This window comes from Gymnoscopelus braueri, assembly GCF_963280865.1.
Source record: "Gymnoscopelus braueri genome assembly, chromosome: 21".
NCBI lineage: Eukaryota > Metazoa > Chordata > Actinopteri > Myctophiformes > Myctophidae > Gymnoscopelus > Gymnoscopelus braueri.
The window spans coordinates 48,550,690-48,566,965 of record NC_137623.1 but is presented as its reverse complement, the minus strand read 5'-3'; positions in this window follow the sequence as shown (position 1 = coordinate 48,566,965).

Sequence of the window (16,276 nt, the reverse complement as noted above, 5' to 3'; positions counted from 1 at the left end):
CAAAAAATCTATCCAGACGCAAATGGGCGTGGCCTATATGGGGAGATGCGTCGTGACCCAAGGAATCCAGGTGAAAAGAAATTTTGATTTTACGACCTACGGTTCAAGAGTTATAGGCCAAAACGTAAAGGGGGCTGTTATAGCGCCACCATGTGGCCGAATGGTGTGATAATTTCTTTTATAATTTCGGACTAAATTATGAACCTCCCCTCCAAATCTGGTAACTCTAGCTCTTACGGTTTCTGAGAAAAAAATACTTGAATTTCAGTTTTTTCACTTTTCCATTAAAGCGGATGGGGAAATTTAATGCACTAATAAATCAATATCAATTAAACTATTTCACCAATCTCTTAGCAAAATACAAGCGCACGATTCCAGGTCAAGACGGTCATTTTGAGATATGGCACAACATTGGGGGATAAAAACTGTGGGAGGAGATGCGGTCTAAAGTATTGTTTATCTAGAAAGAAGAATAAAGTTCATCAAGTACTATAGTCTGGTTGCCCTGTTAGGGCAACCACACTAACTAGACGCGTCGCAATTCAGGGCAATTGCAAAGTGTGGTTGCGCCGACGCCGGTCGCAGGTCGCCGCCGCCCGGACTTGAGGGATACGCTTGGAGGAATACCGTCGGAGGCCGCGTGACGTGCCATTAGAATTTGGTGCTGATTGGATCCTGCGTTCGTGATACATGGTGTTTTGATTTGAAGAAATAGGCCCCTCCCACTAAAATAAATAAGCCCCTCCCACAAAGGTAGCGGGCCAATTACATCGTCATATCACTCCTGAGATCACCTGCTTTTCAATTTGAGAGGAGTGATCCCCCCAAAAATCATGTTTTTGCATCAAACGGTTACGTTTTGCACAGTTGTGGCGCCCCCTATGGGTCAAAGTGGAAATGCTTGTGGGGATTCGTTGAGTAAACCACCCTCGACATGTGATTCAAATTTGGGATCGATTGGACGTTTTGTTCGTGATTTTTGGTAAAACGGGCCCCTCCCACTAACTTTGGAAGCCAATTACGGACGAACGGTAAAGACTATCAAAATGTCGTTTGGATATGTTTATTGCATGGGTCCATAGATGACCTGTACCGATTTGTGTGAGATTTGGACAAAATATGTAGGAAAAGGAGCAAAAAGTGTGTTTTGAAGAAAATTCAAAATGGCGGAAAATCTATCCAGACGCAAATGGGCGTGGCCTATATGGGGAGATGCGTCATGACCCAAGGAATCCAGGGGAAAAGGTTTTTTGATTTTACGACCTATGGTTCAAGAGTTATAGGCAAAAACGTAAAGGGGGCTGTTATAGCGCCACCATGAGGCCGACTGGTGTAATTCTTTCTTTAATAATTTTGGAGTTAATTATAAACCTCCCCTCCAAATCTGGTAACTCTAGCTCTTACGGTTTCTGAGAAAAAAATACTTGAATTTGAGTTTTTTCACTTTTCCATTAAAGTGGATGGGGAAATTTAATGCACTAATAAATCAATATCAATAAAACTATGCAACCAATCTCTTAGCAAAATACAAGCACACGATTCCCGGTGAAGCCGGTCATTTTGACATATGGCACTAAATTGGGAAAAATAAACTGTGGGAGGAGATGCGGTTCAAAGTATTGTTTATCTAGAAAGAAAATAGCATCCCTAGAACAATAGTCTGGTTGCCCTGTTAGGGCAACCACACTAACTAGACGCGTCGCAATTCAGGGCAATTGCAAAGTGTGGTTGCGCCGACGCGAGTCGCGGGTCGCTGCCGCCGGGCTCTAGGAATACGCTGGGAGGAATACCGTCGGAGGCTGCGCCAATTACATTGTCACGTCACTCCTGAGATCACTTGCTTTTCATTTAGAGAGGATTGAACCCCCCAAAAATCATGTTTTTGCATCAAACGGTTACGTTTTGTGCATTTTTGGCGCCCCCTATGGGTCAAAGTGGAAATTATTTTGGGGATTCGTTGAGTAAACCACCCTCGACATTTGATTCAAATTTGGGATTGACCGGACGTTTCGTTCGTGATTTCTAGCATTTTTGGTAAAACGGGCCCCTCCCACTAACTTTGGAAGCCATTTACGGACGAACGGTAAGGACTATCAAAATGCCGTTTGGATATGTTTATCGCATGGGCCCAGAGATCATGTGTACCGATTTGTGTGAGATTTGGACAAAATTTGAAGGAAAAGGATCAAAAAGTGTGTTTTGAAGAAAATTCAAAATGGCGGAAAATCTATCCTGACGCAAATGGGCGTGGCCTATATGGGGAGTTGCGTCGTGACCCAAGGAATCTAGGGGAAAATAAATTTTGATTTTACGACCTACGGTTCAAGAGTTATAGGCCAAAACGTAAAGGGGGCTGTTATAGCGCCACCATGTGGCCGATTAGTGTAATTATTTTTTCAATAATTTTGGACCAAATTATGAACCTCCCCTCCAAATCTGGTAACTCTAGCTCTTACGGTTTCTGAGAAAAAAATACTTGAATTTGAGTTTTTTCACTTTTTCATTGAAGCGGATGGGGAGATTTAATGCACTAATAAATCATTATCAATTAAACTATTTAACCAATCTCTTAGCAAAATACAAGCACACGATTCCCGGTGAAGCCGGTCATTTTGACATATGGCACTAAATTGGGAAAAATAAACTGTGGGAGGAGATGCGCGGCAAAGTATTGTTTATCTGGAAGACCATGAAATAAAGTATCCCTAGAACTATAGTCTGGTTGCCCTGTTAGGGCAACCACACTAATAAAGCCGGAGGATTACTATAGTCTGGTTGCCCTGTTAGGGCAACCACACTAATAAAACAAATTAAGAATAATTTTTTTGTGTGTTATTCATTTAATTCTGCAGAATTCTGGCTCCAGTTGTTGTATTGCAGACAGTGTGTCAACTGATGTTTATTTTCCAAATCCTTACAGCTATTGTTGTGGGCAGTATAGACCAATTATTTGTTTACCAACATTGAGACTGGATGCACCAGGTGATTGTTTCATGCAATCAATTCTCAACCTGTTGTTTTGGGGTGCGCTGGTTTCAGCACACCCCAACCCCCTCTTGTGTGTTGGCTAGTGCTGCGCGCCCTAGCGAGACCTGACAGAATGGGTTTCATTTGCAACCAGTATGACGTCGTCTGTTAAGGGGTCTATATGTTACAGGGAAATTGGCATTCCAGGGAAAATGAAAGGGGTACGCTTGTTTTCACCACCCCTCAGGCAATTCTGTAGAATCAACGCTAGAGGGCAATGCAAGCCAGACATGAGCCCCTTGGCAAACGCAGTCCGCACAACATCATTTACGATTCTGTGCCTATCGGTACATAACTCGGACGGCGCTTAAGTCGACTAGCAGACCATCGGCCGGTCGTCGCGGGCACTCGCGCGCGACTCCTCGGCCTCACGGTCTGCTAAGTCGGCGCGCCTCAGTCATGGTCCAAAACTATACTTTATCAGCGAAAAAAAAGTAGTCCGCGGTTGTTTGAAAAAGTAATGTCCCGAGCGGGAGTCAAACCCCGGCTCACAGTGGTAGTGGGTGGGGAGTCCAATGACTATCGAAGTGCGCCACTGAGCCTTGTAATAGTGGTGTAAAGTAACAAAGTAGATTTACTCAAGTACAATTTTGAGGTATTCGTACTTTACTTGAGTATTTCTCTCATATTATCCATTTTATTTTCAGCGTTCCCCTAGCGTAGCTTCCTGGTTGTTATATTGTTGTTGTGGTCGTCGTCCTCGCATCAAAGCCCCGCCTCGCAGCACCGCCCCGCGCCTATAAAAGTAGCGCTCCCCTGTCAATTTCCCTGGACTGCCAATTTCCCTGTGACATATATACCTTTAGCAAGGCACTGCCTTATCAGGGAGGATCACTGGACAATAGAAGTAGAAGACTGTGGTTGTACTGGTCAGCTCCCAGTAAATCTGGGAACCCAGAACCAAATGAGAAGGAAAAACAGCGCCCTCTGCTGTTTGTACTATCCAACGCAGAGCAGAATCTGTTCTTGAGAGATTAGCTCCCAGTAGGCTACAACAGTATTAGACTGTGGTTGTACTGGTCAGCTCCCAGTAGGCTACAACAGTATTAGACTGTGGTTGTACTGGTCAGCTCCCAGTAGGCTACAACAGTATTAGACTGTGGTTGTACTGGTCAGCTCCCAGTAGGCTACAACAGTATTAGACTGTGGTTGTACTAGTTAGCTCCCAGTACAACAGTATTAGACTGTGGTTGTACTAGTTAGCTCCCAGTACAACAGTATTAGACTGTGGTTGTATAGCCCTGGTCCAGAGCGTTAGTGAGTTAGAACTCACTAACGCTCTGGACCAGGGCTAGTGGTTGTTGTACTGGTCAGCTCCCAGTACAACAGTAACAGATACCAGTACATAGGCCCGGTTTGGCCGTCGGGAGGGACCGGGACAATTCCCGGTGGCCTGCCGTGTGCCTGACTGTCTGTCAAAAAAAGATGTCAGTAATCACAGTTTTTTTTGGATGGATCAAGACGTGAATGGCTTGTTTGGCTTCCCGCCCCGCCCCCATCACAAGTGCAGTTGTAAACAGAGCAGCAAACGTGAGAGAGAGCTGTGAGATGTCTGAGAAGGAGATTAATTGACGTTTGCGTCATGTTATCGTGATCAAATATGTGGACCCCAAGCCCATTGACAGTCCAGTAAGAAAAAGAGTGGTGGCGCTGAAATGACAAGTGTCTGTCCTGTGGAGGAGATTGTTTCAAAATGACTGATATTCAAAGCCCCAGACAGTCAATAGGCTGCTGCAGTCAAAGTAAGTTACACAACAGTGATTCTTCTCAACACATGGGGTTCTCACTCAGGAATACTTTAAACCTGCTATGATTAACAATTAATCATTTAGCAGCTCTCAGGTCCGTGGTCTAAACAATACATTATGCACTGCAGCTGTGGGTCTGTAAAATTGTATGTATTTCCAAATACACAGTCATAGATCACCCTCGTCGACGCGCTGTGTAGTGACTATCTGCGCGGCCGTAAAAGTGCTCTAAACTCCGTCTGTACTCACCCAATAATTAATTCCTAAGACTTGGAGTCATATTTTGTCCTCTAGTTTCATATCCATTTGAAAGTTCTGCCAGAAAACGTGTGTTTAGTCAAATATCTCCACTTTTCCACGAGCTGCACACGGACGACTTTCTGTACGGGCGAGGGGCCTGGAATGAGTGCAGGATTGAATATATGTAAACTTCCTTTAGGACACACAAATGTTTGGGACACACAATTGGCAGATGGAGTGATTCATTACCCCGCACCAATCACAAGCACCTGTCAATTGTGTTCCCCATTCGTTTGTGCTTCCCTGTGTCAATTTGTTATGACGTTTGTGATGACAAGAGGATGTTTGGGTAAATTCGGTCCTTCACTCAAGTCCGTGCCCCTCGCCCGTACAGAAAGTCGTCCGTGTGCAGCTCGTGGAAAAGTGGAGATATTTGACTAAACACACGTTTTCTGGCAGAACTTTCAAATGGATATGAAACTAGAGGACAAAATATGACTCCAAGTCTTAGGAATTGATTATTGGGTGAGTACAGACGGAGTTTAGAGCACTTTTACGGCCGCGCAGATAGTCACTACACAGCGCGTCGACGAGGGTGATCTATGACTGTGTATTTGGAATACATGAAATGTATGTAAGATCACAGACATTCTAGGGCTACACTGACCCATGCCACAACAAACAGTCCACACAACTGAGTTATTGAGTTATTTGTAAATTCCTAGGGATTATGTTACTAAGCATTGTATTCTCATCAGCCTGTAACAAGCTGTAAACATTTTGCTAATAACATGATACAATTGCAGTGGTGTAATTGTAAAGTAACTAAGTACATTTACTCAGTACTGTACTTAAGTACAATTTGGTACTCTTACTTTACAGGAGTAGGCCTAGTTCCAATTTTCAGTTATTTTACATCTACTCAACTACACCTCAGAGGCAAATATTGTACTTTTACTCCACTACAATTATTTGAAAACTTTAGTTACTAGTTACTTTGCAGATTTTGATTATTATTACTAAACATACGTTACCCACTTCAGCCCTATAGACGTTTAGGTGATTTGAAAATAGCAGATCTGCTATTTTCAAAAGATTTTTATATATTTGAAAACTTAAAATGGGACATAATGCATAATGAGTACTTTTACTTTTGATACTTTAAGTACATTTTGATGCCATTACTTTTGTACTTTTACTCAAGTACATTTTGAATTCCATACTTTTACTTGTAACAGAGTACTTCTACAAATTGAGTACTTTTTCCACCACTGGCTGAATGTTTAGCTGTAAAAAATAACCTTGGCATTAGGCTATTAATGTACAGGTTACTGTCAAAGCTTATTCCATTTAGTGCTAGTAGATGTGGTTTGTTGTGGTATTATGTCTCTCATCACAAACATAAAATCTACTAGTCTCTTATAGTTAAGTGAGTCGACTTTCACAACTTTTAATGTTACTGAAATAACACACAAATTGAACGTTGCTTTTTACATAGGCCTTCTTCTTTATACGTTTACTATTCTTACTGTTATTCTACTCTTGTTGAATATTGGTATTGGCATAATGACTATTGGTAAGCTAATTTGATGACAAAATAAGACAATCATGTTTTCACAATACCATAGTATAGCATTATTTTAGGAGTCCTGTTGTGACTCTTGTATTGAGGGAAACATTTTGTTGACAAGATTTGATGGTATGTTGTATGCAGGGAATAGAAACGCACTGGACTGGATATAGAACTTTCGCGTGACGGTTGGTGAATAATGATTTTCTGTGATTATTTTGCCAATGTGGGAAGGAATAATGCTGTAACTGTTTCATATGGATTGCTCCTGTGACATACTGTACAGTAGAAGTGAGTGCTGTAGTGACTACTACTGTAGGCCTACAGGGTGTGGTATATGTTTGTATTTTTAGTTTTTTTGACAAGAAACATCTCAGACAAAATTGACTATTGTTATGGTCTGAAGCACTGTCAGTGCCGCAAGGCATGTGTGTGAGTGCGGGTGGCAGGCGCTTTCGTGTTCATGTAGCCTAGTATTTGGGTAGGGTGGCCTGGAAGGGTGTATGACTCCCGGCCTGAATTACAGGCCCAGTGCGGGTGGCGCTCCAAGTACAACAGTATCAGACTGTGGTTGTACTGGTCAGCTCCCAGTACAACAGTATCAGACTGTGGTTGTACTGGTCAGCTCCCAGTACAACAGTATCAGACTGTGGTTGTACTGGTCAGCTCCCAGTACAACAGTATCAGACTGTGGTTGTACTGGTCAGCTCCCAGTACAACAGTAACAGACTGTGGTTGTACTGGTCAGCTCCCAGTACAACAGTATCAGACTGTGGTTGTACTGGTCAACTCCCTGATGACGAATGTACAGGAATGAGGGCAGATCACTGCCACTTTGATGTCACGACTGGAAAGCAACCTAGCTCTTGACAGCCACATTCTAATACAAATATTGGCCTATCATACTCGCTCCTTCCTCCTGCATATGTCATGTTGTATCTTTGACGCTGTATTTCTCTCTCTAATGCTTATGAATTGGGCTTTTTTAACATGTATTCTCCCTCACCCACAACAAACTGTCACAGAGTGAGTCAGGAGAAAGTGCAGGACCCAAAAGCAGGAGCAGAGGCAGGGCAGGTCGATTTAGAAGTGTTAATAACACAAACACAACGGGAACTAGGAAAAAACTAAATAACTGCCAGCACTAGGAACACAAGGCCATATTCAAGAGAAGAAGGCCACAAGGACCACTCTAGGAACTGGAGTCAACACAGAGCACACACAACATTTGGCAAACAATTTCTTGAAAATTGGCTAAAACTAAAAAGGATACAGGTGCAAAACTTTGGCTTATCACAGGACTGGTGAGACGAGACCAGCAGCAACAGAGGACACCAGGAGACACTAGAACATTACTACAAAAATAAAGGTACACAAGTGTAAAGTAAAATCCTAACTAAAACTAAGAAACAAGGAACACAAGAAAACCGGTAGGGTCATGTTCTACTACATGAATATTGGACCCCATCTCCCAGACAGCGTAGTTTCCATCCTATAGCCCAAGGAGACAGCCTGCTACACTATCCAATAATAAAACAGATAGTCAACACTTCTGCAAACCGGGCTGAAGTCTACACTTGATGAACACTCGACTCACTCTCAGCTCCTCCGTTTCAAATATCTTTATTGTAAAGCACAGGATAAAGACATATACAGTTACGATTCAAACACTTATGAGGTACTTCCCTATCCTTTTTTTCAAAAACAAACATACATACATTACATACACATAAAATAAACAGGTACAATGAAGTGAATACAAACAAAGACGTACTGTACATATGAAGTGAATTCCCGTAACTGTTTCACAAGCAAGGTTGCCTTTATACTCCCAAATATGTACACTCAAACCCAAACAAAAACAAAAATAGTCCCCCCACACCGCCCCAGGAGTGCTGCCCCATATCACGCATCATCCACAGGATTTAGCTTACTTCACCCATTCAGAAAGGAGAGTAAAGGCTTCCAAATCTACTCAAAATCCTGAAGTTTATCTTTAAGTATGAATCTAATTCTTTCTAAATGTAGAGTTTCTGTCATCTCATTTAGCCAAAGCTTGACTGTGGGCACCTTTTTCTTTTTACAACAATAAGAGTATTTTTTTGCCTCTCAGCTCTTCCAATGTAACCTTTATTGGGACGCAAACGGTTTCTGGGCCACACTGGAGGAGTGAGTGAGCGAGCGAGCAGAAAGTAAGGTATTGGTATTTGGCTAATGTCGACAAGACCAAGGAGCTGATTGTGGAGGAGAGAGCACGCCCCTATCCCTAAGAAATCAATTAGAACGGGTGTGGTGAGAGTTGGCTTCACTCTATCACAGACACAATCATTTGACATGTCAGACAAATGACCTGGTGAGCTGTTAGTGGGCTGCTACTAGAAGTGCTGTTCTCGATGAGTCACTTGCTTCTATCCAACGTCTCTCTACTCTGCAGGCTGTCTGTCAGATGAGATCAGAGGCCGCTTTTATCAGCCATGAAGCACAGAGTTGAGTGAGAAGCTTCTTCTACAGTAATGAGAGGAGATGACCACACCACGGATTAGAGATACAGGAGATTTAAAAAACACCCTCCACTCCTTCTCTGTTTACTGTTCTACGCCCTCCCCCCTCCCCTCCCCCAGTGGTGTAAAGTAACTAAGTACATGTACTCAAGTACTGTACTTAAGTACACATTTAGATTATTATTGTAAAACATGCATTGCCCACTTCAGCCCTATACATTTCGGCCATTTGAAAACAGCCGATCTACAAGCTCACAAGCTTATAGATCTGCTGTTTTGAAAAGATTTTTATACCTTTGAAAACTTATGAAATTACTACATTTTGAATTCTGGACTTTTACTGTAACAGAGTACTTCTATATTGCAGTATTGATACTTTTACTTAAAGTAATACAATGCAGCTCCACAAATAACGATTTTTAGCAGCCTCTGCTGGTCATTACCATCACTGCAGGTCATTTGTTTATTCCTGCGTTACCCGTAATTCCATTTGTATTAACCGGAAGACGGAAGCGTTTCAAAAAGCGTTCTTTTAATTGTTTTATACTATCTGTGGATCGTTTCTCTTAGCCAGTGGAGCTTTAGTTACCGTGAGCTGTGTTTTCTTTTGCTGTTGTTTTTCGATCTTCAAATCCTACAATCTCTTAAAAACAGCGTGAGATTCCTTTTTGTTATTAGCGCGGTAGTTCCTGGCCAAACAGGAAACCGTTGCAGTAGTTCCTGGCCAAACAGGAAACCGGTGCATTTCCGTTTCCGTTTTCCGGCCGGATGACGTCATTTTCACGGGAATGACTACCCTAGCCATAGAAAATAGTTTATAAAAGGCTTTCGGAGGTGAAATTCATGGAGTGGGTGTTTTGCCACTCACAAAAGATATACAATTTAACTTTAGATTTGTTGAAAAAGTTACCTAGTAGGCTATTACTTTAAGTAAATTTTTTTTGTACTTTTCCACTTCTCTTCTTTTCTCTTCTCTTCTCTTCTCTTCTCTTCTCTTCTCTTCTCTTCTCTTCTCTTCTCTTCTCTTCTCTTCTCTTCTCTTCTCTTCTCTTCTCTTCTCTTCTCTTCTCTTCTCTTCTCTTCTCTTCTCTTCTCTCCTCTCCTCTCCTCTCCTCCCCTAACCTATCCTGTGTCCTCAGGGTTGTGTGATTGACAGGTGGTGGGAGGGGTCTTACCGTAGAAGTGCTGACAGGGACGCTGATCATCCACAGCTTGTATTGATCTGCCAGAGAGATTAAACACAGTCGGAGGTGAGAGACACCAAATACCAGCTTCTGCTGATCTCACCTCTCTCTCTCTCTCTCTCTCTCTCTCTCTGCACAGGGTGGAGAGAGAGATGATAAAGCTCTCTCTCTCTCTCTCTCTCTGCACAGGGTGGAGAGAGAAAGAGAGAGAGTGTTTATCATTTCTATTGTCACATCATTGCTTTACAGGTGTAAAGTGGGTGAACTAGGCCTAAGCGCCATCATTCTTGTTGTTTTCCAGAAAGGGGGAAGAAGAAAAAGGAAGGGGGGAGAACAAAATTCAAAGATTAAAGGGATAGTTCACCACCAAAATGACATTTTTTCTATCGATTAGTCACCCCATAGACTTGAATTCATGGATATTGTTTTGTTTTTGTCGCATTCCTAAGCCAATAATTTGATTACCGGCGTGCAGTGGCTCTGGTAGGAGACACAAAGAGTCTCCTTTGTGTCTCCATGGGGTGAGTAATCGATAGAAAAAAAGTAATTTTTTGAGTGATCTATCCCTTTAAATAAGCAAAGACAACCTAAAAAGATCAATATATCTGCACACATACTGTACACATGTGAGGTTAAGCATAGTAAGATGTGAAAGTGGTAACACATTGGTAGGTCCACATAGGGGCAGGTATGTGCACGTTTATAGACATAAGGTGCAATAAAAGGTACATGAATGAAAGATTTTTAAGCGTATTTTGATTACCAGGATAATATTGTTAATCACAGTTATTTTTAAACTTTCATATCGACTCCCATGAGCTGCTAATAAATGTTGTTTTGGTCCCGCTTTCACTGTCTGGAGTAGAATGATGATAAACTGTAACTAAAATGTAATTTGATTTAAACGACCTTGCCTGGTTTTCGGCCTGATGATGATGCACTCTACAGATCTACAAGCTCATTGTGAGCTTCTAGATCGGCTATTTTTGCTTTTGTGTGACACTGCATTTATGAAAAGAAAACATAAAAAGTTGAAATATGGAGATACAAGGTTTCTGTCTGACAGTAACGGTGTTATATTTGAAGACTTATATTTGAACCCCTGCCTGCCTGACCCACAGTGCAATCTGTATCTCCAGTACAGGAGAGTAACTAAGTACTTGAGGTACATCTATTTACTTGAGTATTTCCCTTTCTTTATACTTGAAACTTATACTCCACCACATCTCAGTGGCAAACATTGTAAACCTTTCACTCCACTATTTATTACTTCGGCTGTTCGAGAAATAGCCGACTTACCTGCTGACAACGCGGCTCACACGTTTGTGAGCTTGTGGATCTGCTGTTTCTGGAAAAGGTTTAACAAAGTTAAAGAAATATATTACAAATGCAGGTTTGTCTACAAATAGCAGACAGACAGGCAGGCAGGCAGACAGGCAGGCAGGCAGGCAGGCAAGCAGGCAAGCAGGAAGGCTTGTCAGTAAATGAGGAAGTGAAAGTGCAGTCATTTGACCAATCAGCAGGCATGTCAGGGTGACCTGACATCTGGGAACAGAGGAACAGGAGGTCAGGTCACGCAGCAGAAAATAGCAGATCTACAAGCTTGTCAGGTGGCTGTTTTCCACTACTTTTGCGTGACCAGTTATGGTACTCAATTGTTTTTACTTGAGTAAAAGTATCAATACCCTATTGTAGAAATAGTCTGTTACAAGTACTTTTACTCCACTACAATTATTTGGAAACCTTAGTTGCTAGTAGTATAAATCAGGCATAACTGCAACCCTAACCCCTACAGCTAACCCCTAAATGCCTGATCCTAACCCTGAGAAAGTAAAAGTACTCAGAAGGTCAAGTTTTAAAATGAAAAAAAAATCTTTGAAAATAGTAGATCTATTAACTAACGTTTACAAATAATGATTGTGCAGTAAAAGTATTGATAATTGGAAATACTCCAGTAAAGTAAAAAAAATACCTCAAAATTTTACTTACAAAAGTACAGTACTTGAGTAAATGTACTTAGTTTACTTTCCACCACTGTGCGTGACTCTGATAAATGGAAAATGTACTGCATTTAGTGCTTTGCTTAAAAAATGTCTGACTAAAGCACAAAAATGTTAGCAATTATGCTTTTTTTATATTGCGGTATTGTTACTTTTACTTAAGTAATACATTTGAATACTTCATCCACGCTTTTTATTTGAATCACTTTAAACCCCATACCCCCAGTCCCTCAGGGCCCATTACTTATAACTTTTCTGTTTTCACTCTAGTATCATGCAATGCGAGGCATTGTGAGCTTGTAGATCTGCTATTTTCTGCGAAGGTTTTACCCCACAATACGGCAGCTGGGAAGTGTTTAAAATGTGACATATAATATTAGTAGAATTAAGTGTTTAATTACAGCTATAATAGCTATGAGTGTGTACGTTAATTATAAGTCCGGTGTAAAAAACAAAACTGCAAGCTTGCAAATCACAGATAATCACTATTAATGACTGTTCAGATATTCATGCAAATGGATGCTAATGAGCTGCACAGCTGCTGTGTCAAGACAATTAATATTGGCTCATATTTATGGGTAAAATATTTATTTACTTGTCAGAAGTATTTCGTCCCAAAGTTTTGCGTAGAAGTTCCTATGAGCAAGGCAGTAACACTACCAGGGTTGAAGGTTGCCTTCCAGTTCAATGGATTGGTCGTGCGCGCGTGTGCGTGTGTGTACGCACGTGCATGCGTGCGTACACATAAGTTTGCCGAATGTTGAGCTAATTTTGCCAAACGTTTGCAGAAATGTTTGCTGAATGTTTGCTATTTTAGCTGAATCTTATTTTTGCCAAATGTTCTCATATTTTCACTGAATGATTCAGAACTGTTCATGTACTGAACATTAAACCATCACACAGATGATTTAGGAGTGAACATCTACTTTGTCAGCATCAATTTTGTAATTCACCTTTCACACACCATTCATGAGAGATGAATAATAAGTATATAATATACACCGACAAACAAAAATATGAAAACATCACCAAACATTTCCATATAAATTAGAAAACCTGACATCTTAGAGAGAGAGAGAGAGAGAGAGAGAGAGAGAGAGAGAGAGAGCTTGTGTGGACATTACTTACAATGAGAAAAGTTCTGAAAAGATGAGTGTACAGCAGGGGTTTTTGCCCCCTAGCTGAGAGAGAGATGAAGCAGGGACCCCCCACCACAGACATTTAACCATTTGAACCGTCATCAATACGTAGTAAACTTGGTCTGCTCTTTTTTCCCTCTACACCAATCCTCTTTGCCGAAAATAGCCGATCTACAAGCTCACAACGCCTCGCAGCGCGAGGCGTTGTGAGCTTGTAGATCTGCCATTTTTGGTCATAAAGTTCTCCTCAGAGTAGGGATGCTAGGGTTCAAGTGCTTAAAAAAAACAAAAAAAAAAAAACTATCACACAAAGATTTGGTGGCCCCCCCTGTAGTAACTCTGAGGACCCTCTAGGGGTCCCCGGACCCCCTGTTGAAGACCCCTGGTGTACAGGCGTCACAGTGATGACAGGACAAGTGGAAGAAGTTGTTATAGTTGTACGTACTCTATTGACTGTAGTTTCAATGCCATTTCGACTATGGTTGCACCTCATGGTTCACTAACATCTCAAAAAAAAATAAAAACTCAAACAAAAAATCTAAGCTATAGGCCTCTCAAGGCAAACTGATAAGACTACGTGTTAAGTGGGCCCTGACTGACTCCTGATCCAGAAAAGGTCGAGAACCACTGGTTTAGACAGATGCTAGGTTCATTGTTTACCTGGTATCTTATAGTTTCTTGAGGCACTACACCGTCTCTTATCTCTATCTCTGCATTCTATGTGTGTGATTAAAGGTAGGGTAAGTGATTTTCTTTGGTCAAAATAAGTGTTACCGGTAAATAGCTTTATATTCTGATAGTACTCATTGCTATAGAGGGCATAGCAGTGGCGGCCATTTTCTGGTTCCACTCCAAAATAGTCAATACATTTTTCCCATTGACATTTACAAAAATATTTATATCAATTATTTTAAGCCTAGAATCAAGCCATCCAGGGTCCTGGTGAATCATGACCATAAAACGTTTGATTCTGTGAAAAAAACATTTTTGAAAACGGCAAAACAAAGGGTATTTATTAAATATAGTATATCATATAATTAAATATAACATTTTTAAAAATCGTTTTATGGTCATGATTCACCAGGACCCTGGATGGCTTGATTCTAGGCTTAAATTATTTGATACAAATATTTTTGGAAATGTCAATGGGAAAAAAGCATTGACTATTTTAGAGTGGAACCAGAAAATGGCCGCCATGTGTTTGTTGAGTAACAGGAGTCTCCATGTCTCTCCGCCTCTTTATTAAACAGAAAATGCATTTTCAGGTCAGGATACCCATTTTATCCAATCAGGATAGAGAACTCAGTCAGGGTACAGATTAAACCAGTGGAATTGGAAGTGGTGACACAAAGAAATGAGCTGAACAAATTGGAACTGGAACACTATAAAAATGAAGCTGATAAATGGGTACTCTCTCCCGATTGGCTGAATATGGTGTCACCTACCTGAAAATGCATTTTCTGTTTATTAAAGAGCTGGAGAGACAGAGAGACCCCTGTTACTGAACAAACACTCTATAGCAATGATTACTATCACAATATAGTACTTTAAAGGTTCGATGACATTCATTTTCACTTTTTTAATTTCTTATGTTTTTTTTGGGGTTTTATGACCTCAATTACACCCAAAAAATCTGAACTTTGAACATTCAGTGGATTTTCTGTGGTCTGGGGTTTTCTGAATAATTAGGCTGAAAAGTAATCTGAGCTTGGCCCTTCGACAGTGAGGTCACAGTCGATTAATCCCGCCCACTCTCCTCCTCGCCCCTCCCCTCCCCTATCCTTTCCTTTGGGGGGGGCGGAGCAGAGGCGATGATTGACAGGCAAAATCCCTCACCAGCGACACCCGCAGGCAAAGATTTCTTTTTTCATTGCAGTTGAAAAGGCTTTAGAAATGTGAGACAAAAACACCTACAGTGAATCACTGGAGTGGAATTTTCAGTTAAAACTTTTTGTACACGTTTGAAGGACCAGGACAAAGACTCTGAATGTGGTGTAAACATGAATGTCATGATACCTTTAACCTTTTAATACAAAACATTTTGTTTTATTCAAAAGAATATCACCCTACCTTTTATTATCTTGCTTATTGTCACTCTGGGTAAGAATGTCTGGAAATGCCTACATTGTAACATAGCCGATCTACAAGGTTACTTACAGGTTACAATATGTAGCACCGCAATGCAATGTCAGCTTGTAGATCTGCTATTTTTTTGACGAGTGATCCGTTATTTTTGGATCCTTAAGTGGTTAAGCTTGTTTGCAATGAAAGAAGAACTTGAAAAAGTCTTGTGAAGTATTACTGGCATCTGAGCTAAAGTAGTGTTTATGAAGTTAAGTGTATTAGTGAGACACCGGATCAATAAGTGTGTTTGACAGACAGACAGATTGAGTTGGCATTGATTACTGTGTCATTGCACGGGTGTGTGTGTGTGTGTGTGTGTGTGTGTGTGTGTGTGTGTGTGTGTGTGTGTGTGTGTGTGTGTGTGTGTGTGTGTGTGTGTGTTTGTGTGTGTGTGTGTGCGTGTGCGTGTGCATGTGCGTGTGTCATATTGTCCGGGTCTCGGTCACCTTAATCACAACAAATATCGACTCAGCACAATCACAAAACCGCACACTTCCCTGTTCTGTCTGAGAATAGGTCCTCTGTGTGTGTGTGTGCATGTGTGCGTGCGTGCATGTTTGTGTGTACTTGTATTACTACACTTGTGAGCACCAAATGTTCCCACAAGTATAATATATAAATAGTATATGAAAATAGACATTTTGTCAGCAATCTTCCTGGTCCTCAGAAGATAAATGGTTGTTTTATGGTTCAAAACGATTTGCAGAATTAGACTTACAATGATAAAAAAATCCGGTTAGGAT